General features: G+C 32.1%; 2 protein-coding genes across 5 annotated transcripts in view; both read left to right on the top strand.

The window, feature by feature from the left end:
- The window catches only part of LOC129944230 (glycogen-binding subunit 76A), a 50,079-nt gene that overhangs the window by 12,752 nt on the left and 10,388 nt on the right, over positions 1 to 26,939 (top strand). The window lies entirely within an intron of this gene.
- LOC129944232 (biogenesis of lysosome-related organelles complex 1 subunit 2) overlaps positions 1 to 26,939 on the top strand; it is a 73,656-nt gene that overhangs the window by 7,219 nt on the left and 39,498 nt on the right. The window lies entirely within an intron of this gene.

The raw sequence follows: 26,939 nt of genomic DNA on the forward strand, positions 1-26,939 counted from the left end.
CGTTTCTAAGCAAAGAACATTTTTAAAAAATAGGCGCTGGTTATTTTCATTAACTTCCCATAGGGAGTTATTGGGATGTTTCAAGGTCCCTAGAGTCGAAATAAATTATTTTTAGAAAGATGTCTGTGCGTGCGTGTGTACTTACGTTCGTACGTCTGTACGTCGTCCTTACGTTCGCGACGTTTTTTTAGGCCTCTATAACTCAAGAACTTAAAATAAATTTTGTTATATAGATAATACTGAAGAAAGATGCAGAAAGGGCTCTCAAGAAAATTCCGTGGTTGGTTTTCTTACCTAGCAGTTTAAAAAAAAGGTCAACATTTTTGTTAACCCTAAATATCTCACGAACCAATGACGCTAGAGACTTGAATGAAATGTTATATTATATATTGTAAGGTAATACCAAACAAATATATTTTTGGAAAAAATTCAAAACAATGTTTCTTTTTTATAAATAAAAAAAAATGAAAAAATTATTTGTCACCTCGAAAATTTTACGAATAAAAAATGATTTCATCTCCAAAAGAATTTTGTGCAACTAAAAATAACGTTTTTAACATCTGGTAAAATTTTGGGAAAATTTAAGTTGGCAGTTTTATAAAAAAATAAATAAATATCTAAACAAAAAATTAATAAAAGTTGGTAAAAATTGATTTTCGACTCAAATATCTTTTCAAAACTTTGAGATATTGTCTTTAAACTATTTTTATCTTTCAAAAATATTTAAAAAATTGATGTTAGTTTCTCGATATTTTTTTAATTAATTTCATTTATCCAATTTATATTTGTTTATATACGATTTAGTTTATATATCGTATTAAATAAAACAATTTAAGAAATGCTACTAAAATTGGTAAAAATTTGTTTTCGACTAAAAATCTATTTAAAAAAAACTAGATTTTCTAACTAAACTATTGTTGGTAATTTTGAAATTTTTAAGAAAAATTCAACTGATAACTTTTTTAACCCAACACGAAAACCTACAATCTTTTAAGCAAGACAAATCGACAGACGGGATGGGAAGTTATCAGTGTGGGTCGCATCCCAGCCTCTTTTTTCGTTCTCTTTCTGAAAAATGTTTCTGGTTAAAGTTTATCATCTTTTCTGCTCAAAAAAGACTCTTTCATGTCCAACAATAAATATAACCTATATTCCAAGTCTTAAGAGCTTAACATTATTTAAAAAGGTCTTTCGATATTATTTTACCAACTGTATCAATAAAAAAAGGCTTTACAATAAATATATTTCTTTGATTTTATAAGGCATTAAATTAGAAACTAATTTGAAACAATGTGTCATATTTGCTCCTTTCTTAAAGGATTAACTGATGCGCCCTTTTAAAATTAAACATTAATGAATTGTTGGCCCTTGCGCTTGTATGTAAGCTATTAATCAAGAACTACTAATAACATTTAAATTTGAAGAATACAATTTTTTTCAGTCGTACGTTTTTTGAGTTCTTTTTTTTTTAAACACAATTTTCTAATTCGGCTTTCTACAGACAAAAACGTATCTGAAATCAATGTACCTTCTCGATCTGGAGATAAAATTTACATATTCTTTATTCATCATAGCTCTGAAAACAAGGGATTTACATTCTAGGGAAACGTTGGTAAAGAGGTATAGGTTAGGTTAGGTTAGGTTAAAGTGGCTGTGATGGAAACGGGCAAACTTAGGCCAGTTTAATGGCCCATTGTGATACCACATGAATCTTTAGGCTTCCTCCTGAGCTCAATGGAACCAGTTTGAGTCCCTTACGAAACGTGAGAGGCTTATTATGCTGATATGATCTAGATCATTCAGATCTTTAAAGAAGAATTCTCCTAGGTATGTATAGAGAAGGTGAAGAACTGGTTAGGTTAGGTTATAGTGGCTGTCCAAGATGGAAACGGACACACTTAGGCCAGTTTAATGGCCTATTGTGATACCACATGAATCTTGAGGCTTCCTCCTAAGCTCAATGGAACCAACTTGAGTCCCTTACGAAACGTGAGAGGCTGATTATAATGATATGATTTAGATCGTTTAGATCGTTAAAGAAGAATTCTCCTAGGTAATTCTTGCGTTTTCGAGCTAAAGCAGGGCATGTGTAGAGAAGATGAAGAACCGTTTCTTTCTCTTCCTCGTCCATACAGCTTCTGCAAAAGTCATTTGAGAATACGCCTAGTCTCGTGGCGTGCTTTCCTATTAGACAGTGTCCGGTTATGACACCTATTATCGAGCTTATAGCCGATCTGCTTAGAGAGAGCAAGCACCTTGAACGTTTTAAATCCAGTGTTGGCCAGATGTTTTTTGTGGCTTGACACGTGGTGATGTTGGTCCACCTGGTACCTGCCCTCCTCGCAGCGTCTTGCATTAGTAGCAGTTTACAAGTAGCGATTGGTATGCCAGTACTTGCCAAACGTGGTAGGATGGGCTGTAATGTACCGTTACTGGCGAGTTCATCTGCCTTACAGTAACCTGGAATGTCTCTATGGCCCGGCACCCAGCAAAGGTTGCATTAGCAACAGTTTACAAGTAGCGATTGGTATGCCAGTATGTGCCAAACGTGGTAGGCCATTTCCATTAGAGGTGATCGACAGTTATGGACTTGTGCAGACTTTGTAGAGACAGAGTCCAGAGATTTTATAGCGGCCTGACTATCTGAGAAAGTACGGATATCCTATTCCATCATATCATATTTTCTTAAGCCAGGACAATACTTCTTTTATCGCCAAAAATTTCGCTTGGAACACTCTACACGCGGAATGAGAGACTTAATTTCAGTCGTTCAGAGTACACACCTCGACCAACTCCTTCTTTTGTTTTTGAACCATATTTTTAAAAATGGATTGATTCGTCTCTAGGAATGCCCTATCCTCCCAGAAAGATCTGGAAGGTATCAAAATCTGGAAGTTTCTGTCGAATTGCAGTGTGTGCTTTGGAATTGATTCTAAATACCTAAGAATTACGGAGTGGCCAATGTTGTTGTTAGTCCACTGCGACGCACGTTAGTCATCACTTTAAAAACAAGGGATTTAGATTCTAGGAAAACTTCGATAAAAATGTAAAACATTTCAATTCAGCAAATAAGAAACTCACATTCGTGCTTGGAGGTTATACACGCTGAAGATTTATTCTAACCCAACAAAAGTAGGTGAGAAATTGTTCTTTTAAAAACACCAAAAAAAGTTTTCAGCGTGGATAACATCACAACCTTTTATCTAAATTTGTTATGAAATTTCGTTTTCGAAAGTTAAAATTTGTAATCGGAGTTAAAAAAGAATCCATATTCTTTAACTACCTTCGAAGTCAAAGTGCATTGAAAAATGACGTCAATGACTTTTATTGAAAATAAAACTGAGTCAAAGAAACAAAATAATTTTTAATGAAAAAAAAAACACATTTACACCCATCACGTTTTACAAAAATATCAGTATTTTACTTGCTGTTTGTAGAATTATCTATAAATAGTATTAAACAACGTAATCTATTGGTTGATGCACTGATAAATCTGTGTTAATTACCTTTTATTATTAAAAGTAAACACAAATATTATCCTCTTATCAATTAGTTTAAATTTTCAAAATAAACCCAAAAAGTATGCGTGTCTAATTATTACAATCAGTTGTATGTCAGAAATTTTATTTAACAAACATCGTATTAAAATTAAGACTTAAGGTTAGATGAACCTTTGGTAGTTATTTAACCTTTGATATTTCTTTATGTATTTAACATTTAAAAATAAACAAAAAAGTTATATAGTTATCCTCCAAATTTTCGACAGCATGACAGATGACGTCTTGTTCGGTTTGGCCTTTGATGGAAACGTTACTTATAAGATTTTGAAAGCTCTCCACTTTTTCCACTGGTTGCAAGGAAATATTTATTTGAGAGGATGGTTGGGTTCCGAGGCTGATCATTTTTGTTTTACCGGAATTAATTTTCAGCCCCACAACTTCTGCTTCTCTCTCCACCCTTTTTGTTATTTGATGGAGATCTATGATCCTATGAGAGAGTAAGCAAATATCGTCAGCGTAATCAAAGCGCTTTAAATAGGATGTCAAAGTCCATTAGATCCCTCCGCTACCATGACAAATCTGAGCTCAGTACATCGCTTATCACTATCAAAAACAATACTGCCAAAGCTGCTGGAGCTGACGGCATGCATCGCTGCCGAACTATTCAAAGCAGCAGGCGATGACTTGGTAGGGAGCATGCACCAACTCATCTGCAAAATATGATCGGAAGAAAGTATGCCCGATGAGTGGAATCTCAGCATAGTGTGCCCGATCCATAGGAAAGGAGACCCTCTAAATTGAGCCAACTACAGAGGCATCAGTCTCCTTAACATTGAGTATAAGATCCTCTCTGCCGTATTATGTGAACGTCTGAAGCCGTTCGTCAACAACCTGATAGGTCCTTATCAGTGTGGCTTCAGACTAGAAAAATCCACTATCGACCAAATATTCACATTACGGCAGATCTTGGGAAAACCCAGGAACTTCAAATCGATACTCACCATCTCTTTATCGATTTCAAAAGCCGCGTATGACAGCATCTATGGGGAAGAGCTCTACAAACTAATGTCTAGTTTTGGAATCCCTGTCAAACTTATTTGTTTGTGCAGAATGGCGATGGAGAATGCACGCTGCTCTATCAAGGTCGGCAAAGATCTCACCGATGCATTTGATGTCAAAAAAGGTTTTAGACAAGGCGATGCACTGTCATGCGACTTCTTTAATATCGTTCGGGAATGAATTGTGCAAAACTCAACCGTCAGGCACAATCTTCTAAAGGTCCATCCAACTACTCGGATACGCTGAAGATATTGACATAATTTGAAGATCAAAGCGTGATGTCAGTGGAGCCTTTCTAAACATTGGTTGAGGACCAGGTACATTCCTGATTGTAGCACCACCTTAAGTAAGTAAGTAACTCGTCGGGGAAGCTTTCGGTGGGCCAGGCTTCTTTTGTGAGCGAATGAAGCAGTTCGCTTGATAACGTTGGCGACGCTTGTAAAAGTTCTGCAGGAATTCCATCAAATCCTACCGCTTTGTTTCTCTTAAGTGCTTTAATTGCGCAACGACCTCATCTTACTGGGAAGTGCGATGCGGATTCGGGGATTAGTTTGTTCGGGCACATTGTTTGCAAAAACTCGGTTTAAAACCGAGGAAAAGTGTTCTGTCCACCTTCTGGCTTGCATATTCAACGAACTTATCACAGTACCGTCTACTTCTTTCGCCAGGCGTTGCTTTGAGCTGTTTGCACACAACTCTTTGGTTATTCTGTAAACGGTCCTGCTGTCGCACCTGTTTGCAGCATCTTCTTCTGCTTCTTGCGCCAATTCGTTGATGTAGTAACGCTTGTCATATATCTTCAGAGCCTTTAAGAATTTACTAACAGTAGATGTTCCCCGTGCTCGATTTATAACATCCAATAAAACAAGTTTATGGGTCTGGTAGTAGCCTTAAAATTTAATATGTTCACTGACAATATGTAATATGTGAGAAAATATTAACCAAGATATGTTTAAGGAAATGAAATACGATTTCCAGTTCACACGTGTTGCCCTTAAATTTCATATATTCAATGTACGTACTCGTAGCTCGTAAAATAAAAGATGGTGCGAACAATTTAAAAGTTTATTAATAAAAACAATATTAAATTAAGGGCAGTATCTGTCTTGCTGTGTGTTGGTAAATTTGTATACGTATAGCATCGTAATTTCAATCAATTGGAACCAATTTGGGGAGTAATAAATTTACTTTCAGGCGACAAAAACAAAATAATATCAAAAAAAAGTCATTCAAATTCAAAACTGTATCATTCAAGAACTATTCAATCCAGGCGTACACATTATACCTACAAAATAGATGTATCTTTTTTTTTATATTAAGCTATAATGATCTCAGCTAATTAACTTATTATATTTTTATGTCATCTTGTATGCGAATTGTCGAAGTGATAAACAATTAATCTAAACATTCTATCTAATTATTCGTCTATTTTGCAAATACAAGCGCAATTGTAACAATTTAAGCATGAACCATGAAGATTTGTTTAATGAACAAAAATATAAAAAAAAGCTTCAGATATTCTCAAAAAATATTAAATTAACTGATGTAAAATGTAACAAAGTATAAATGCATACATTAAAGACGTAATTACGGGTAACTTAATACGAACTAATGGGTCTATTTTAGTATCTAAAAATGCACTTCAGAGATCAATAAATTGCTCAAATGATAAATCAAATTTAATATTAAAATTTTGTTATTTAAGGGATAAACAAGAGCAAATTAAAATTATTTTAAGATACTACGTAGGTGCATATGAACATATGTACATACATACTATATGTAAATAAAATAAGAGTTCATGTTTCAAACAGTTTTGTGGTTTTTTTATCTTACGATTGGGTAAAATGGCGGTTTTTAACTCTTTGTTGTAATCAAAAGATTAGTTTCAAGAGTCGCAGTAATATAAAATAAGATGTGGCAGTTTAATTATGGGATTAAATGCTAAGACTTTGTCATAGTTTGTAAAAATAAATAAGTTGTTTAGATCGATTTCTGGAAGTCATGGAGAATTAAACCTTAATTCACAATCGTTAGTGTGTACTATTTTAATGGATGGAAAAAATTAAGGAAACCTTCTGAAATGTTTCCTAAAAATTATGTTGGCTTTTCATTAACTTCTTATAGGAAGTATAACTGTAATCGGTCCGATTAGTCGAATTGAAGATTTTGACATTTCTCTACGTTTCAAGGTCCCTAGAGTCCAAATAAAAGATTTTTAAAAAGATGTTTTCACGTTCGTGACGTTTTGTCGTCGTCCATAGCTTAAGCACCAGAAGAGATATCGATTTCAAATAAATTTTGTTATACAGATAATAAGGCAGAAAGATGCAGAAAGGGCTCTCAAGAAAATTGCGTGGGTGGTTTTTTTTACCATAGCAGTTTAAAAAAAAAGTTGAACATTTTAGTTAACCCTAAGTATCTTACGAACCAAAATGCTAGAGACTTGAATTAAGCTTTATATAATATATCGTAACGTGATATCAAAGAAGTATATTTTTTGAAAAAAATCCATTTAACGTTTTTTTTTATAAATCAAAAAAAAACTTAAAAAAAATTTGTCACCTCCAAAATTTTACGAATAAAATATGATTTCATCTCCAAAACAATTTTGTGCAACGAAGAATAATGTTTTTGACATCTGATAAGATTTTGAGAAAAATCGAATTGACAGTTTTTTTTTATAAAAAATAAAAATCTAAAAAAAAACATTACTCAAAGTTGGTAAAGACTGAATATCGATTCAAATATCTTTTCAAAAACTTGAAATTTAGGCTTCAAACTTATTTTATCTTACAAGAAATATTGTTTTCATCATTAGGACACATTTAAAAAAATCGAATTTACAGTTTTTTTTACAAAAAATAAAACTAAAAAAAAACAATACTAAAACTTGGTAAACATTTACTTTCGACTCAAATAGCTTTTCAAAAATTAAAAATATTGGCTTCAAAATTATTTTATTTCACAAAAAATATTGTAAATAATTCAAGAATACATTATTTCCATGCTCAGTGGTAGGAAGATTTAAGCCTCTCTAGGCAATACAATCGCAACAAAATACGTGAGTAGGGGAACACCCCAGGGTGGTGTTCTATCGCCTCTTCTATGGCTTCTGGTCATGGATACAATTTTCGTTAAATTAGAGAGATGTGGAGTGAAGGCGGTAGCCTACGCGGATGATTTGGTGCTATTGGTGTCAGGAAAGTACACCTCTGTGATTAGTGAAATCACGGAGTCAGCTTTGAAGAAAGTTAGCAACTGGGCCACGAATTGTGGACTAGGAGTTAACCAAAGTAAAACTGAACTGTTGCTCTTTACCACCAAAAATAAAGTACCGCCCTTCAAGCTACCTCGAACCAACGGTCAAATCCTATCATTGTCTTCCAGTGCAAAATATTTGGGAGTTATACTCGACCCTAAACAAAACTGGAAACTAAATATGGAAGTACGGGTTAAGAAGGCCTGTGTTGCCTTATACGCCTGCAGCAAAACTTTCGGCAAAAAGTGGGGACTTCAGTCGAAGATGGTTCGATTGTGTGGTGGCCTGCTCTTAGCAAAGCATATAATATTAATAAGCTAAAGAAGGTTCAGAGAACAGCTTTCGTGGGCACTACAGGGGCCATGCGTACTTGCCCAATGGACCCCTTAAACGTTATTTTCGATCTTCTACCAATCGACCTTTTTATTAAATACATAGTTTCCTGCAGCGCTATTAGGGCAAAGGAATTAAAAAGCTGGTTGTCAAAACCTTTTGGTCACAGCAACACTACGAAACTGATTCCCTCAGATATTATCTCGGTAGACACTGACTACTGCACTCCTACTTTGAACCTTAGTAAGGGTTTTAAGGTTATTTTCCCATCGAGAAAACATTGGGAGGATGACATCGTGTCGGTAGGTTTCGACACAACCATCTTTACTGACGGCTCAAAGATGGAGTGCGGAGTTGGTTCTGGGATCTTTTCTGAGTCCCTAAATGTAGCCAAATCCTTTAGGCTTCCTGACTTTGCTAGCGTTTTTCAGGCTGAACTGCTGGAAATAAGAGAGGCATGTAAGATACTTAACCAAAACCCAAACCAAAACCGAAATGCGGCTATCTTTACAGACAGTCAGGCAGCTGTCAAAGCCATTAGCTCGGCCATATCCTTATCTAAATTTGTCCAGCAATGTCGCGATGAGCTTGAAAGCCTGAATATTAACCTGGGTGTTACCCTGATCTGGGTTCCGGGCCATAGTGGTATCGTGGGAAATGAACGGGCTGACGAGCTAGCCAGGCAAGGATCGTCCCTTCATAGCTCACTTGCGGAAATGGTTAACATTCCTCTTGGTGCTATGAAGGGTAAAATCTTTTCTATCTACCAAACTGAATCAAACCGAAGGTGGAGCAATTTCCCAACTGCATTATATCTAGAAAGATATGGCCCACCTATAACAAAACCCGTACAAACGATCTTCTATGCAGGCCAAGGCAAGACATAGCCAGGATTGTTGCAAATGTCCTGCTTTGGCAAACACCAGAATGAAATGCTTTGGAAAAGCATTCTTTCAAGAACTCGATGAGCTATCTGAGACAAAGATTAGAGACCTAATCCTTTTTCTCAATGCGACAAAATGGCTCTAACATAATCGCTATGAAGCTTCTCTATCAATCTATCCCTTTCAATCAAAGGTCAAACAAGTTTTTGGTATCAAAACGGCGCACTACAGCGCTAATTGGATCTCAGGCTAGGTTGCCTTGAGATCGCCATTTTTACCTACCTACCTACCGTAATCAGTAATTTTTATATAAAAATCCAACAATCCGTTTTTTCGAAAAAAATGAAATCTACAAAAAATAGTACGCAAATTTGGTAAAAATTGATACGAGTACATGTAGACAAACTTTTAAGCAAGACAAATCGACAGACGGGATGGGAAGTTATCAGTGTGGGTCGCATCCCAGCCTCTTTTCTTCTATTTTTATTTTGCATTTATTTGCTTCATACTAATTTAGTTTGATATTTTAGAAATATAAAGAAAACTAGTAAATATTTGCAAGGTCCGTCCGTTAACTGTCAACTGGCATTAAAGTTTTAAAAAGTTTTTCAAAATACTTGATCAAGCCATTCAATCAATTACAGAAATGTTTTAACAGCTTAATACGTCTAGTATCAATTTTACATTTTGAAGTAACATAAGCGAATGTTTAAAAAATACAAATGTACTTGCTTCATGCCTTAATTTGCAGAATGTTTTAACATTAGGTAATTTCAAAGATTCAGATGGGGAAGAATTGTTTCAAGAGTAAACCCTAATATCCCCACTTGTTACACCACAAAGCTCAAGTTCAGATGTGTTAAATTTTATTTTTAGTTCAAACCTTGAAAATTTTGCTCCGAATTAAGTAATTGCTCTCCAAGTCCTTAATACAATCCCGGTCACAGTAGCTTCAGGAAAACGTAGTTTTTCTAAACTTAAAATAATTAAAAATTATTTTAGGACAACCATGCCTCAAGAGATATTGGTAGGCTTATCTATAATGTCCATTGAAAATTAATTATTAAATTCTTAAGTCTTTGACGGTCTTATTTCTGAATTTGCAATATATCAGCCAGAAAAGTAAGTTTTCAAGTTTAAACGTTTCCTCTCTGCTCATACCTCAATACAAAAAAACGCATTGAAAGTCTACCTCCTGGGTAATGTGAGAAAGGCTTATGCTTGTGTATCAATGTGTTTTAGTATTGTTTTTTTTAGAGTTTTATTTTTTTTTTAGAAAACTGTCAATTTGATTTTTTTCAAAATTTTATCGAATGTTGAAAACAATATTTCTTATAAGATAAAATTAATTTGAAGCCAATATTTCAAATTTTTGAAAAGATATTTGAGTCGAAAATCAATTTTTACCAACTTTTGTTAATTTTTGTGTAGGTTTTTAATTTTTTATACAAAAACTGTCAATTCAATTTTTTTTTAAATGTGTGAAAATATAAAAAGAAGCGCTTCCTCTAAAATTTGCACAGGACGAAAGTTTGGCTTGGACCGGCCCTGGTCGCATTCCAGCTTCTTTTTGTTGATCGATTTGTAAATTTCTTATACAGGGTCTCCCATAAGTAATTATCCAAACTGTATATGATGAATGGTCAAGTCACGACCTACCATTAATATTTTACAATTTTGAATAAATATTCAATATTTGGCGTTTGAAAATTTAAATTTTCGGCACTATTTTGTAAAATACTTTTTACTTCGAACTTTAAAATAGTTTTATTAAAAAAATTATGTTACACAATACTGGTTATTGTTTTTAAAAACTTGCTTGATTTTTAAGCTTTTCAAAAAAGTATAAAACATTACAAAGCTAGCTTTGGTTCAAAAGTTATAAGCATTTCAATTTAATAAGTCACGATTTAAAAATCAAATATAAAAAGGAAAAAATGTGTTTCTGTTAGAATTTGTTATTACGTCACTAGAGACATAACATATTGTTTCCAATTCACTGGATATAATACGCACAATTTTCACAATTGGCAGATTCAATTTTAATACGAGAAGGAATATCTCAATAAAATTAATTTGTGTTGTTGAGTTGTAAATGGGAAAATCATAGGACCCTTTGAATTGCCCGACACACTAAATAGTGAAAATTACTTAGAATTTTAGGAACACAAAATCTGTATATTATTAGATGATATTCCTCTCGCCCTGTTCCATACCATGTGGTTTTGGCAAGATGAATGTCCAGCCCATTATGGAAGAAGTTTCAGAAGTTTTTTGGATAGAACTTCCTCCGAGCTATGGATCGGTCGTGGTGGAACAATAACATGGTCCCCTAGTTCACCGGTCTTAAATTCATTAAATTTTTGTATTGGGTTTCCTATAAAAAAGAAAGTTTCTGTCCAGGCATAAAATTGAAACTGCAGCGGAGTAAATAAGAAGCTTATGTCCTAAACTTCTTATTTACCAGACGTTTGAAACGACAGTTTTTAAAACGTTGTCGAGTATGTTTAAATGCAGGAGTAGGGCATTTCGAACAATTGCTCTATTGCGTAGAGATACACATTTTTTTTTTAACTTTCAAACAAAATTAAACACCTTCCTAACTTTTATGATCATGCTATTCGAAAATTCTGAACTCTTACAAAAAAAATGGTGCAACCTTCAGTTTTATGTTGAATTTGAACAGCTACTTTGCAAAAGCACTTTTCATGTCTAGAATTACTCTTTGAGGATTTGTCAATTCCCCGCAAAAGACAGTACGAGTGAAAAGAATTAGGTAACATTGGTGAGGAATTGAACCCAGATACGGGGACTACAATAGCTTGCATTGCAAAAATAATATTAGTGTTAATTTATGAAGCTTGATAAAATACCCTTTAAAATTAAAGTCAATGTAATTATTTATTTATTCAAAGCAACACAAATAAAAAAAACTTAACATTTCAGGAAATTAATTCGTAATGTGTCGCGTAAATAACTGACGGAAATAGTATTAAATTACATTTTTGTTGAATAATTACTTTAAAAAATAATCATTACTGCATTTTTCAATAATAATTTCTTGTTTTCAATTACATTAATTTAATTTAATTACAAGCAATTAAAGTTTTTCAATAACTTGTAACTAGTAATTTAAATTCTTAAATTATGTGTTAAAGTAGTTGAAATATTGTATGGAGATTTCAATTGCTAGTAGTTGGAATTCAATTCGTTTGTAATCATTTAAAACTGTGCTAAATAATAAGACAGAAAATTGACTAACTATTAGTGTTAATTTATGAAGCTTATTTCACTAAAACTTAAAAGACACATCCTCTTTTAAAATAATTTAAGAAAAGAGAGTGGGATGTAATCCACACTGATAACTTCCCATCCCGTCTGACGATTTGTCTTGCTTAAAAGGTTTCTAGGTTTGTGTGTTTTGTTAAAAAAGGTGTCAGTTGAATTATTTAAAAAACAAATTAAATTACCAACAATAATTTGCATTGGTTGATTTCAATATCTGTTTTAGAGAAAAATCGATTTTTACTAATTATAGTTGCATTTGTTTAAAAAAATTGTATTTTTTATATTAACAAATACGAATTGGATACAAAAAATCAATGTCTTCAATTATTCACGAAATATTGAAAAACAAAGATCAATTTTTAAAAATTTTGAGTACTATTTTTTGTATGCTTTATTTTTTTTATAAAAAAAACTGACGGTTGGATTCCTATAATTACTGAATGGCGAAAATAAAATTTTCTGTCAGATAAAAATAGTTTGAAGTTAATATTTTTAAGTTTTGAAAAGATATTTGAGTTGAAAGTATATTTTTACAAAGTTTTAGTATTCATTTTTTTAGCCTTTTATTTTTGTAAGAAAATAGTCAATTTAATTTTTTTCAAAATTTAACTAAATGTTGAAAACAATATTTTGTATAAGATAAAATAAATTCAAAGCATTTATCCCAAATTTTTGATAAGATCAATTTTCACCAACTTTGAGTAATGTTTTTATTTTTTATAAAAAAAACTATCTACTAGATTTTTCTCAAAATTTTACCAAATGTCAAAAACGTTATTCTTCGTTGCAGACAATTATTTTGGAGAACAAATCATTTTTTGTTCGTAAAATATTTCAGTTTTTTTGATTTATAAAAAAAAAAAACAGTTAATTGTAGTTTTTTTTCCAAAAATATACTTGTTTGGTATAACGTTACAATATATAATACAAAATTTAATTCAAGTCGCTAGCGTTATTGGGTCCTTAGATATATCAGGTTAACCAAAATGTTCACCTTTATTTAAAATAGCAGACTCGATTTTTTTAGAGTACTTTCCAAGTCGATATCTCTAGTTCTTGAGTTATAGACGACGAAAAACGAACGTACAGACGCACGAATGTACGTACACAAGAACGCACAGAAATCTCTCTAAAAGTCTTTTATTTCGACTCTAGGGACCTTAAAACGTCGAGAAATGTCAAAATTTTCAATTCGAAAAATCGGAACGATCAATTACTTCCTTATGGTACTTAATAAAAAGTCTGTCAGACAAATTAATAAGATTGCAATCCTAAATCTTAAATTTAATACACTTTTAACTATATATTGACATAAAAGAATAATATTATCCTAATTTTACGCATTTTTTATGAATGAAAGAGTTTCAAAACAAAATATTTCATTTTGGAAAGGCCTCTATTAGTATAATTCTTTAAGGTTGAAGCTGTTATCTTTTGGCAGTTGAAAAATAAAAACTTTACCATTACTTAAAATAGGACGATATTGTACACTTCAACAAAGCAGTAAAATTGTCAAAATTCAATACAAAACGGAACTACAACAAAAATAGCTATTTTGATTTAACACCTTTTACTTGCTTCCTTCGGGACTCGTGAAAGATAAGTTTTTAGCAAATCCCCTCTTTAATCGATTGAGGACCTTTAAGATGATATTAAGACTTAAGACTTACAACACAAATTAAAAAATTGTCCTACCAAAAACCCAACTAACTCCACAGAAAACATTTTAATTCTTAAACAACAGTTTGTCAAACTACAAATGAATCGAAGTTAAACGATCTTCTACAATGCAATCAATCATATTATACACACTGTAATCGAGCTTGAAATAACAGTATGGATGGACATAATTTTGTTATGATTTTTTTTGTAAAATTAAAATTCCAAAAAAATAACCTTGACATCGAAATTGCATTTTTATTATGTTTGTTCTTTTTTTGTGATCACAATCTTAAGGTCAATGGCAAAAATACTGTTTTGTCATTAAGGTAGAATTTAAAAATATCATCTGGCGCTTAGAAAATAAATATTTTTGTTGTTTTGTGTAATCAGTTTTTAAAATTAATCTCATTTTAAATAAATTAATAGGTAAACAAAACAATCGACAGTAAATAAAATTTGAGCATGATAATAATATTGCTTAACATTAACTAAGAGCATGTTACCGTTAGTAAAAGAGAATTTGATAACATACATATATGACATACACTGAAAAAATTTAGTTTTGATTAAATAAAAATATCACTAAATCATTATTTTTGGTTTAAAATCATGGAGTATTAGAATATAAACTACTCGAAACAAAATAGGGCCCAAAAGGTTTTTTTGGCTTTCGTCTAAAAAAATGTGTGTTTAAATTTTTGTTTTTGGTTATTATGTTTTAGTTAGGTATTAAATAATAGTGTACACACTTTTAAACGGAAAAACATTTTTTATTCAAGTTACACTGAAAAAACATTTTTGTAAGAAAATAAAAAAAAAATAAAAAATTAAAATCTACATATCACAATTTTTTGTTATAATTTCTATTGTATTTTTTGCTTTGTAGGGCCTACTTTACTCTGTATGCACATAATAAGCCTGTCTGGTAGGCTTTCAATCAATGCCTTACATTTTGTTTGGGTATAAGCTCCCAACAGTCTTCTAACTCGTTTATGAGCTTCTGTGGAGTGTTGACACTATGGTGGCTTTCTTTTATGCTTCTTTTTAAATGGTCCTACCAATGCTCTATTGAATTGAGGTCTGCACCCTTTTTTGGCCATGTCAAAAGTGTAGTATTCTCGTCATAAAGAGCTGCTTGAGTGTTACGCTAACTCTTTGTGAAAATGGCATCACAACAGGTCATATTACCATTTCAATGTAAGTGGCAGTGGCAACGGTGCCCTCAACCAGGATAATAACCTCCGTTTTGCTTTTTAAACTTATTCCAGCCCATACGATAATACTTTGTAACCCAAATCGGTCACTTCCGTGAATCCACGGGTTGCTAAATCCACACTCGTAATCACTTATAATTATTCAAACATTTGATTTTGCATTCGTCTGTGAAGACTACAGATATCCAGTTGTTCAAGGTTCAATTTAATTTCTCCATGCGTACCTTAAACGCTCTGCCCGATAGGCCAGTGTAATCTTGGGCTGAATAGCACCCGCTCTGGAACGTTGAACATCTTAGTGAATTGTGGTGTTTATTGCGGATGGTTTGATCACTGACTTGAGTGCCAGTCGACTGCCGCAGTTGAGTTTGTAAAGCCCGGGCGGTTACGGTACGCTTCCGACCGGCAGTTATTTAAATGTACTGGTCTTCTTGCTGAGTTGTGGTCCTGATTCTGGTCTCTTTGCTTCACTTACGGATTCCTCACATGTTTCGGATAGCTCACCGCGACACACTGATTCGATTTGCTACAACCCTTTGAACACTCCTCGCTCCATCATATTTACAGCTCCAATTGCATTTTTAGTATCCCAAATGGTGTCTAAAACCGGGCATTGTAACCACATTGAATCACGAAGGAATAAACAATAACAATTAAATAAAGAAACACTTACCAACAACACTAGAATCGGACTGAGAAAAAATATGCAATAATTTTTGCATTGATTTTTTTTGTCGAGCGTTCGCCTTTTTTTTGCATATTCATTTGGAGGCAACGGTTTGTATTCAAAGCATCGATATAGAATCCTACACATACAAAATTTTCAATAAAATACTGGGCTTCGACAATTTTCGCCAATTAAGTGTTTTTTAGGCAAAATACAAAATAAATCTTGGGTGGGCCCTATTTTGTTTTGAGTAATTTACTTATCTAAAATTTGTCGCTTTTACAACAGACCAAGAATTTTTATAGTTCGACAAAACGATAATAAAATAAACGGTGATTTTTTAAGAGCTTGAGAACTTTAAAAAAAAAAACACATAAAATTTGCAAAATCTCATTGATTCTTTATTTGAAACGTCCATGGTCCATGACATTTACTTTTTGAAGATAATTTCATTTAAATGTTGACCGCGGCTGCGTCTTAGGTGGTCCATTCGGAAAGTCCAATTTTGGGTAACTTTTTCGAGCATTTCGGCCGGAATAGCCCGAATTTCTTCGGAAATGTTGTCTTCCAAAGCTGGAATAGTTGCTGGCTTATTTGTGTAGACTTTAGACTTGACGTAGCCCCACAAAAAAAAGTCTAAAGGCGTCAAATCGCATGATCTTGGTGGCCAACTTACAGGTCCATTCCTTGAGATGAATTGTTCTCCGAAGTTTTCCCTCAAAATGGCCATAGAATCGCGAGCTGTGTGGCATGTAGCGCCATCTTGTTGAAACCACATGTCAACCAAGTTCAGTTCTTCCATTTTTGGCAACAAAAAGTTTGTTAGCATTGAACGATAGCGATCGCCATTCACCGTAACGTTGCGTCCAACAGCATCTTTGAAAAAATACGGTCCAATGATTCCACCAGCGTACAAACCACACCAAACAGTGCATTTTTCGGGATGTATGGGCAGTTCTTGAACGGCTTCTGGTTGCTCTTCACTCCAAATGCAGCAATTTTGCTTATTTACGTAGCCATCTAACCAGAAATGAGCCTCATCGCTGAACAAAATTTGTCGATAAAAAAGCGGATTTTCTGCCAACTTTTCTAGGGCCCATTCACTGAAAATTCGACGTTGTGGCAGATCGTTCGGCTTCAGTTCTTGCACGAGCCGTATTTTATACGGTCTTACACCAAGATCTTTGCGTAAAATCTTCCATGTGGCCGAATAACACAAACCCAATTGCTGCGAACGGCGACGAATCGACATTTCACGGTCTTCAGCAACACTCTCAGAAACAGACGCAATATTCTCTTCTGTACGCACTGTACGCATTCGTGTGGTTGGTTTAATGTCCCATAAAGTAAACTGAGTGCGAAACTTGGTCACAATCGCATTAATTGTTTGCTCACGATTATGTAGACCATAAATCGGACGTAAAGCGCGAAACACATTTCGAACCGAACACTGATTTTGGTAATAAAATTCAATGATTTGCAAGAGTTGCTAGTTAGTAAGTCTATTCATGATAAAATGTCAAAGCATACTGTGCATCTTTCTCTTTGACACCATGTCTGAAATCCCGCGTGATCTGTCAAATACTAATGCATGAAAATCCTAACCTCAAAAAAATCACCCTTTACAAGAATTTATGAATATTTAAATAGCTTAAAGCCATTCTAGATAACTCCTACTGAACCATAACAATTGAACTAACTTTTATTGTTATCAAGTCATACTATATCTACTTATTTTTAACTTGATAAAAAAATTCTGATTATCCATTATCATTTTTGAAAATCACTCATTTCACTCGTTTGGAAAACACCAATTAGAATAATAATTATAGATATGATTTATCTTCAATTAAATGGTTTGAGTTGTATTTCTTCGTTTTCTTTTTTGATAACAAAACATCTCAACGTAACTTGGATTGAAAAGCTCAGATTAGCTGGGAGTGGTTAGCCCAAAATATATATATTTTTTTATTATTAAGAAAATGAGTAAACGCGTTTTTGTTAAATTTTTAATCGTGTATAATTGATTTATAACGATGTATATTTTGTGTAACTGTGTCTTGCCTATAATTTCATTTTCATGCATATGTTAATCATTAAAAAAAAACTTCTGTACCAGATAAAAAACAAAACAAAAATTATTTAAAAATAGAATTTTGTTTTGAAAAGTGTCCAATATCAATTAGACTTTTCACAAACAGAGAAGTTTACAATTTGACTTAATTTAATTATTGTTTCCTAATAATTAAAATAAGGAATTCATGTTTGTCCTATTTTTATTAAACAAAGTTTTAAAAATTTGAAACAATTTTTGTATTTTTTTTTAGAAAAACAAAAAAAGTCTGACCGATAATTTTTCGTAACTGACATCTGTCTGAGCAAGTATTCAGACAAAATAAAGTCATAAAAAGACTCAGTTTACAAATAGAAATTATATTTTAAAATTTAAAAATGAACTTAGTAAATAAATTTGTTCTTAAAAATGTAAATAATTTAATTCGTTTTTGAGAAAATTTGAATTTTCGATTTTTTACCAACATTTTATTGCTTTTACAAATTTGTGTAAAAACGCCTAACGTCTCTGCTTGAACTCAATCGACCCAATGGTGTGGGCTGTAGGTGAGAAGACAGACGGAAAGAATCGGAGGACCAACTATGTTTAATTTCTCTACCATGTCATGTTTGGTTAAAATCTCGAGTTTGAAATTTTTAGGAACCGAACGCAATAATTACCATATACATAGTTCCTAAATGTCGGAAGTAATATTAAATTACTTTTTTAAATGGTAGAAGATTATAATATATTTAACATATCAATATTTTATATTAGTTTTAGATTTTTTTTTAAGTGTATTCAAATGTGTTGTTCAACAGATTTTCGACCACAATCTTAAGTATTGATAACACTGATGCTTTAGGTTCAAATTGACAGATGACGAAAAGCAAATAAAATATTTATTTATATTATTTTAATAAAAATTAGTACATAAACAAGTGTGTTGATGTAATGAGTAATATTAATATAAAACAAAATAAAAGACACATATTACATATATGTATATAACATATGTTTGCATATATAGCATCCACGTCATGTGGAAAAATTCCATTTTCAAAAAAAAATTATTTTGCTTCGAAGCGTTTTTAAAAATCAGTAAAAACAATAACAATTTAAAGAGTTCATTGAACTTGGCGTGTGTAAAGATTTAGTTCACGCAATCAAAATTAAAATATACCATACAGCTACCAAAAATATATTTGTAGGTATACTTGTATTTTAAAAATAATTTATAAATTATCTTTTTAATGTTTCAATGATGTTTTAATCAGGTCACGAGGTATACTTGGTTTAATAATAATTATAAGATGTAATTATACTGGTTAAACGATTAATCTGTTTGACTTTGCGAATTTCTGTTGTTTTTTACATTAAAGAATGTTTTGGCTATATTGAATGGAAAGCTCTTTGTACTTGAAGAATTATCGGGATACAAAATCACACTATAGTAAAAATATTGTGTCAGAAATTATAGATCGGTAGAATTCAAATCATTCCGTGGGCCGATTGAGCAAATGTAAAATAGGAGTAGGAGCAAATACATCCCAATTAATTGGTTCCTTAATGAACTCAAGAAGATTGCGGGTTTTTGTTAAGTTATTGAAATTTCAACAAAAAATGTACCTGTGGCCTCTGAGTCTTGGTGGCTGCAATTGATTATTGGTGTATTATGTTAAGTGAAAGTTAACAAAACCAAGTTATTTCAGCTCCCGTATTCAGGGCCACTGCACCTATATATGGTAAGTTTTGCATTCGTAAAAAATTTGGAACTCTAAATTTAAATCAAACATGACATTAAAATTGTAAGGAAATCGAAAAAAGTGGGTCCCCCGACTTCGTCCGTCTGTTTGATCGAGTTCAAACTTTGAAATAAAGTTATTAAGCAGATATGCGTTATGTGTTTTATTGTTTTTCTATTCCCTCAATTTTTTTGTTTGGATTTTTTTTTCAAAATTCAATTCATTAAAACGGGTGGAAATTTTCCTATGAAATTCGATTAGATTCTTTAAAATCGGGTCGAAATTTTCATACGAAATTTAAATATAAAACCATATTTATAAGAACTAAATAACTACATACCACAATTATTTCTAGGATAAATTAAAAGATTTTTTAAACGTTAAATTGATTTTTAACAATAAATCAAAGTTTTTGATCAGTTAAATGACATTTAAATTTTCTAAAACTAACCTATTTTGAAAGTACGTTTTTAACTTCCCATAGGAAGTTATTGTAATTGGTCCGATTTGTCAAATTGAAAATTTTGACATTTCTCGACGTTTCAAGGTCCCTAGAGTCGAAATAAAAGATTTTTAGACAGATGTCTGTGCGTGCGTGGTTTTGGTTAACCCTAAATAGCTTACGAACCACAAACGCTTGAGACTTGAATTAAATTTTATATAATATACTGTAATATGATGTAAAAGAAATATATTTTTTGAAAAAAAATCCATTCAACAATTTTTTTATAAATTAAAAAAACTGAAAAAAAAATTGTCACCTCCAAAATTTTACGACTAAATATGATTTCATCTCCAAAACAATTTTGTGAAACGAAGAATAATGTTTTTGACATCTGATAAAATTTTTAGCAAAATTGAATTGACAGTTTCTTTTATAAAAAATAAAAATCTAAAAAAAACATCACTCAAAGTTGGCAAAAATTGAATATCTATTCAAATATCTTTTCAAAAATTTGAAATTTAGGCTTTAAACTTATTTTATCTTATAAGAAATATTGTTTTAAACATTTTGAAAAATGTTAAAAAAATCGATTTGACAGTATTCTTACAAAAAATAAAAACCTAAAAAAATGTATAAAAGTTGGTAAAAATTGATTTTAGACTCAAATATCTTTTCATAAATTGTAGATATTGACTTTAAACTACTTTTATCTTTCAAAAAATATTGTTGTTAAAATTCAGTAAAATTTTGAAAAAAAATCGATTTGACAGTTTTCTTACAAAAAATAAAAACCTAAAAAAAATTTAATAAAAGTTGGTAAAAATTGATTTTCGACTCAAATATCTTTTCAAAACTTTGAGATATTGGCTTTAATTTACTTTTATCTTTCAAAAAATATTAATTTCAACATTCAGTAAAATTTTGGAAAAAATCGAATTGACAGTTTTTTTTATAAAAATTTAAAACCCGAAAAAAAATATATAAAAGTTGGTAAAAATTGATTTTAGACTCAAATATCTTTTCAAAAATTGTAGATATTGGCTTTAAACTACTTTTATCTTTTAAAAAATATTGTTGTTAACATTCAGTAAAATTTTGAAAAAAATCGAATTGACAGTTTTTGTACAAAAAATTAAAAACCTAAAAAAATTTAGCAAAAGTTGGTAAAAATTGATTTTCGACTCAAATATCTTTCCAAAAATTTGAAATATTGGCTTCAAACTACCCACGTCTTTTTATTCAAATTTGATTCCATTCTAACCTAATCAGTAACTTTCTGTATATAACGTGTTTAGCACCTATTTATTTATATCACGAGTAAGTACAAAAGTAAAATGATAAACTCCTTGAGCCACTGCGGGAATTAAATTCTCTGTAACACACACAGCACTTCAATGTGATGTTATTTTTACATACATTTTTTCAGTTACTACGTCATTGTAAACCCCATTTTTTACTTAAATGTGAAGGTATGTTGTATTTACAAGGTGGTGCAAAAAATATTAACCAGTAGAAAACTTTATCAACTGGTACAAAATTAGATTTTTTTTCTCACTTTTTTGATGGTTTAAGTTTTCCTTCATTCGAGGCTAGCCCTTGAATTTTTCTATCACATCAGGTTTTTAAAATATGCACCTTTATGCTAATTTGAAACTCAACGCATCCCTTAACAATAAATTCGATAATGATTTTGCAAGGTAGCGTATCGGAATCCCGCTTTTTAAAATCCCTTTTTTTTTAATTCGTAAAAAAAAGGTTCAAAGTCCTGTCTTCTAAGAGACCGATTTTTTTTAAATCCCTGCTTATTCGAAATCTCGAGCAATTAGAATCCTGTATTTAAAATCCCGTCAAATTCCGTTTTTACCAAAATCGTGCATTAGACTAAATTAAAATAGGAGTCAAAAGTTTTAATGTTAAATTAAGAACCATATCGGAATTCCGCTTTTTAAAATTCGAGTAAAACTCAGTTTTTTACGTCGTTTTTTATAATTTAAACAACTAGTTTTGATTGCAAAATCGGGACAATAAAAAACAAGATTATAGAAAACGGGATTACAAAAAGTGGGATTATAAAAAAATAGGTTTATAAAAAGCAGGATTATAAAGAATGGGATTTTAAAACCGTGATTTTAAGAAACTGAAATATAAAAACTGAATATCGAACCCAACCCATTTTGCAAAGTATAAATCTTAATCTTCTTGATGCAGTTCAAATTATTTATTTATTATTTAACATTCATATTTAAAAACCTTGATACAATAGAATTGTTTAGAATATGATTCGTAATAGGACCAAAAATTACTTTCAACCCGTTTTGGCTTTAAATATTGTATACAGAGATTATAGATTTTAAAAATTATCACGAATTTTATTGAAGAGATTCGACAAAAATACGTACTCATAACAATTTTTGATTCTTCGACGTGTAGTTTGTTAATTGTTACTTAACTATACCCGTGTTTTTTTTGCATTCTATAAATAGTATAGTAGAACATTTCCAAGAAAACCCATCGCTAGTAGCCAGATTTTTGTATTTAAAAAGTGGTACAACTGAAAAAAGCCCGTCAGAATAATAATAATAAAAAAATACAAATAGAAGAAAGTTATATAAAAATGAAAGGTTAAAATTAACTTCAGCAAAAAAAACTAAATAAAACTTATAAAATGGACAATTTTTAAGAAGAAAAGGTGAGAAAACATCCAGCTTTAACATAAAAATAAAAGCTTCAAGAAGGGGGTTTGTTGGTAGAGTAGGAACTACATTAACATGTGGTGTTGGAGCGAGCTTGAAGCTCGCAGCAATTCTTTTTATACGAGAATCGAGTTGAAATGAGCTTATTTTAACTACATTCCGTTCGGGGATCGGAGTCTAGTCAAAATTTTGTGAAGAAAAACCTGTGTGAAGGAGTTGATTTTACAGAATATGCAGTATGGTCTGTTTACTTCCATGTTTGTGTTTAAAAAATATACTTTTGTTTTAATCAAAACTTAATTATCTTTTTTATTGTTTTCTCTTTCAAAATAATCCCAGTTAGTCCATTTTTAATAACAAAACTAAATAATATCAATAGTAACAGATTAATTTTTTTCCTCAATGGAAAACACATGATTGCAAATGCACAACTACTCAACGAACATAGCCATCGAGATACAAATGCAATAGAAACCGTACCAACAGTTGAGAACGAAATCACATAAGATCCATTCGGGGCTCGTATAAATGTCAAAAAACCATCAGTAGTAAGATTCTACTTTAACTTTTTTCGATAGTATTCATACTGCGGATATTGTTTTTGTTGCTCATGTAAAATCCTACTATACTATTGATAGATTTTCCAACAAAACACGGGTTATATAAGAATTGATATATCTGTCATATTATTTAAACAAAATTTATGTCACCTTTCTTAGAGATGATAGCTTTTATGTCACCTTTTAAATCAACTGTTTGACACCTTTTACAAGCACTTTCAAAGCAATCAACATTTGGCTTGGGCTGCATGACATTTATTTGCATTTTCACTTCTGTTCTGCAGCATGCCACTTATTATTATTATTGAAGTCTGCTCTTTAGTACTTATGCATATGTATATTTTTAACAACGATGAACGACACGAAACGACACATTGGGGGCCGGTCATCGTCCGTTTATTGCTAAGAAATTGCAATAAATTTGTTCATAATGGTATTTTTTTTTTAATTTTAACTGAATGCGCTTCAGTTTCAATTGTTTAATGTATTTGTTGTTCAGTATAATAAAGGTACTTGTAACAAAAAGAAAAAAGAATACTTTTCAATGAATCATTGTTTTTGTAATTGAAAAAATACAATGTTAGTTGGAGGCTTGGCTTTTAGTAGTTTGTTGTACACTTACCTACAATTTTATTCAAGTAAGGTCCAATTTTTCAATAGTCAGTTAAGCATTGTCTTTTAGTTGTTGTCTACTTTATAGTCAAATATAAAACTAAAAAGAGGCTGGGATGCGACCCACACTGATAACTTCCCATCCAGTCTGTCGATTTGTCTTGCTTAAAAGTTTGTCTATATGTACTCGTATCAATTTTTAACAAATTTGCGTACTATTTTTTATAGATTTTATTTTTTATGAAAAAAACAGACTGTTGGATTTTTATATAAAAATTACTGAATATCCAAAACAATATTTTCTGTGAAATAAAATAAATTTGAAGCCAATATTTCAAAGTTTTGAAAAGATATTTGAGTCGAAAATCAATTTTTACCAACTTTTATTAATTTTGTTTAGCTTTGTATTTTTTGTAAGGAAACTGTCAATTCGATTTTTCTCAACATTTTTCAGATTGTTGAAAACAATATTTCTTATAAGATAAAATAAGTTTGAAGCCTACATTTCAAGTTTTTGGAAAGATATTTGAATCGATATTCAATTTTTACCAAATTTGAGTAATGTTTTTTTTAGATTTTTATTTTTTATAAAAAAAAACTGTCAATTCGATTTTTCTCAATTTTATCAGATTATTTTTAATCTCTTTCCTAGGCAGTTCGCCGCCAATTCTACGCTGCCAGTGAGAGTTATGACTCCGCCTGTACTTCAGCGAGTTAGTGATTCTATGGGACCAATCTTTTTTCGCACTCGTACTGTGGCAAGAGTCCTAAGAGATCTAAACACACATAAATCCGCTGGTCCGGATGGTATCCCCGCTATTGTTCTGAAGAGGTGTTCTTAAACGCTGGTAAAACCACTGCGTAAGCTTTTTCATCTGTCCTACTCCTCAGGTCTCGTTCCGAGGGGATGGAAAACGACATTTCTCACCCTCTAACTACCGACCGATTGCACTTACGTCACTTCTTTCCAAGGTCATGGAAACGCTCAAGAAATATCTTGAAGATCGAAAGCTTCTTAATGACCGGCAATACGGCTTTCGTAGCAATAGGTCCACTGGTGATCTCATGGTTCATCTCACCGAACAGTGGGGCATATCTTTACATCGTTTTGGAGAAAGTAAGATTATTGCACTTGATATTTCAAAAGCATTTGATAGGGTTTGGCATCAGGCTCTCTTATCGAAAATGCGTGCTTTCAGTTTTCATGAATCCCTGCTTCATTAGATTAGTATTTTCCTTTCGGATCGTTCAATACAAGTAGTATTGGATGGATTCAAGTCTGAAAACCATAAAATAAATGCTGGTGTGCCCCAGGGCTCTGTTTTATCTCCAACACTCTTTCTCATTTTTATTAATGATTTTCTGTCTGCAACATCTAATCCAATACATTGTTTCGCTGACATTAGTACTCTTACTCGTAGCTTTTCATATTCGTTTTCAGACCCACATCCCTCTCTTCGGATGTGGAACTGCAACGAAAAAATATGATAAGCTCATTAAATTCCGATCTAAACAGCATTGTTCAATGGGGATATTCTCGGTATGTGTGTCACCAACCACCTCTTGTGGAATGATCACATACGCGATGTCGCCAAAAATGCCGCAAGGTGTTTGGGTTTCCTTAGGCTATGCAAGAAATATTTCACCTCTTCTGATCTGGCTGTTATCTACAAGACAAGTTCATTTACTTCGCTTGAACATCGTCGTAAGGTCTCTTTTCTGACCCTTTTTTACCGTTATTTTAACGGCTTATGCTCTAGTGAAATATCCAGTTGCATTCCTCCCCTTAAACAGTTCAACCGTAATACTCGCGCTTCTAGGAATGCTCATCAGTATACCCTCGAGTCCAACTTCGGTCGTACTGTCAAATACAGAGATTCGTTCTTTAGCCGTACTTCGCGAATGTGGAATACCTTACCACACTCTGTTTTTCCCAGTCATTGCAATATTCAGGAATTCAAAACCAATGTGCACCGACATCTCCTTTTAAACCCTCTCTCCTCTTCCTAGTGCTCACACTGTGCCTCTGCATAATAAGGGTAGTAATATCCCCTTGAGTGTGCGTTTATTATAAAAAAAAACATTATTTTTCGTTGCACAAAATTGTTTTGGAGATGAAATCATATTTTAGTCGTCAAATTTTGGAGGTGACAAATTTTTTTTTTCTTTTTTTTTTTTTGATTTATAAAAAACCGTTAAATGGTTTCTTGGCATGATGGTTAGTGCGTTGGACTGTCATGCTAGAGGTCTTGGGTTCGATCCCTGCCTATGCCATCTAAAATCTTTTCACGGGTACTGCCTCTTGCGAGGAATTGACAACTTCTCCAAGAGTAACTATTGTCATGAAAAAGTGCTTTCTCAAAAATTTGCCGTTCGGAGTCGGCATATAAACTGTAGGTCCCCTCCATTCCTGACAACATTACTCGCACACAGGAATGGTTGTGAGTTGTAAGTCACTAGGCCTTGGTTCTCAATGGACTGTCGCGCCACCCAATTTATTTATTATTTTTATTTATTTAAATGGTTTCTTTTAAAAAATATACTTCTTTGATATCAAATTAATTAATTCAAGTTAGGGTTAAACAAAACTTTCACCTCTTTTTCAAACTGCTATGGTAAAAAACCACCTACGCAATTTTCTTGAGAGCCCTTTCTGCATCTTTCTGCCTTATTATCTGTGTAACAAAATTTATTTGAAGTCGATATCTCTCTTGGTTTTTGAGCTATGGACGACGAAAAAAACGTCGCGAACGTATGGACGTACGTACACACGCACGCACAGACATCTTTCCAAAAATCTTTTATTTCGACTCTAGGGACCTTGAAACGTCGAGAAATGTCAAAATTTTCAATTTGACAAATCGGACCCATTACAATAACTTCCTATGGGAAGTTAATAAATAGAACAAAACAAAAGTATGTTATATTTTGTATGTTATGATTATTTGTTAGTATTTCAAGA

Source organism: Eupeodes corollae, chromosome 2 (genome assembly GCF_945859685.1).
Source record: "Eupeodes corollae chromosome 2, idEupCoro1.1, whole genome shotgun sequence".
NCBI classification, from domain to species: Eukaryota; Metazoa; Arthropoda; class Insecta; order Diptera; family Syrphidae; genus Eupeodes; species Eupeodes corollae.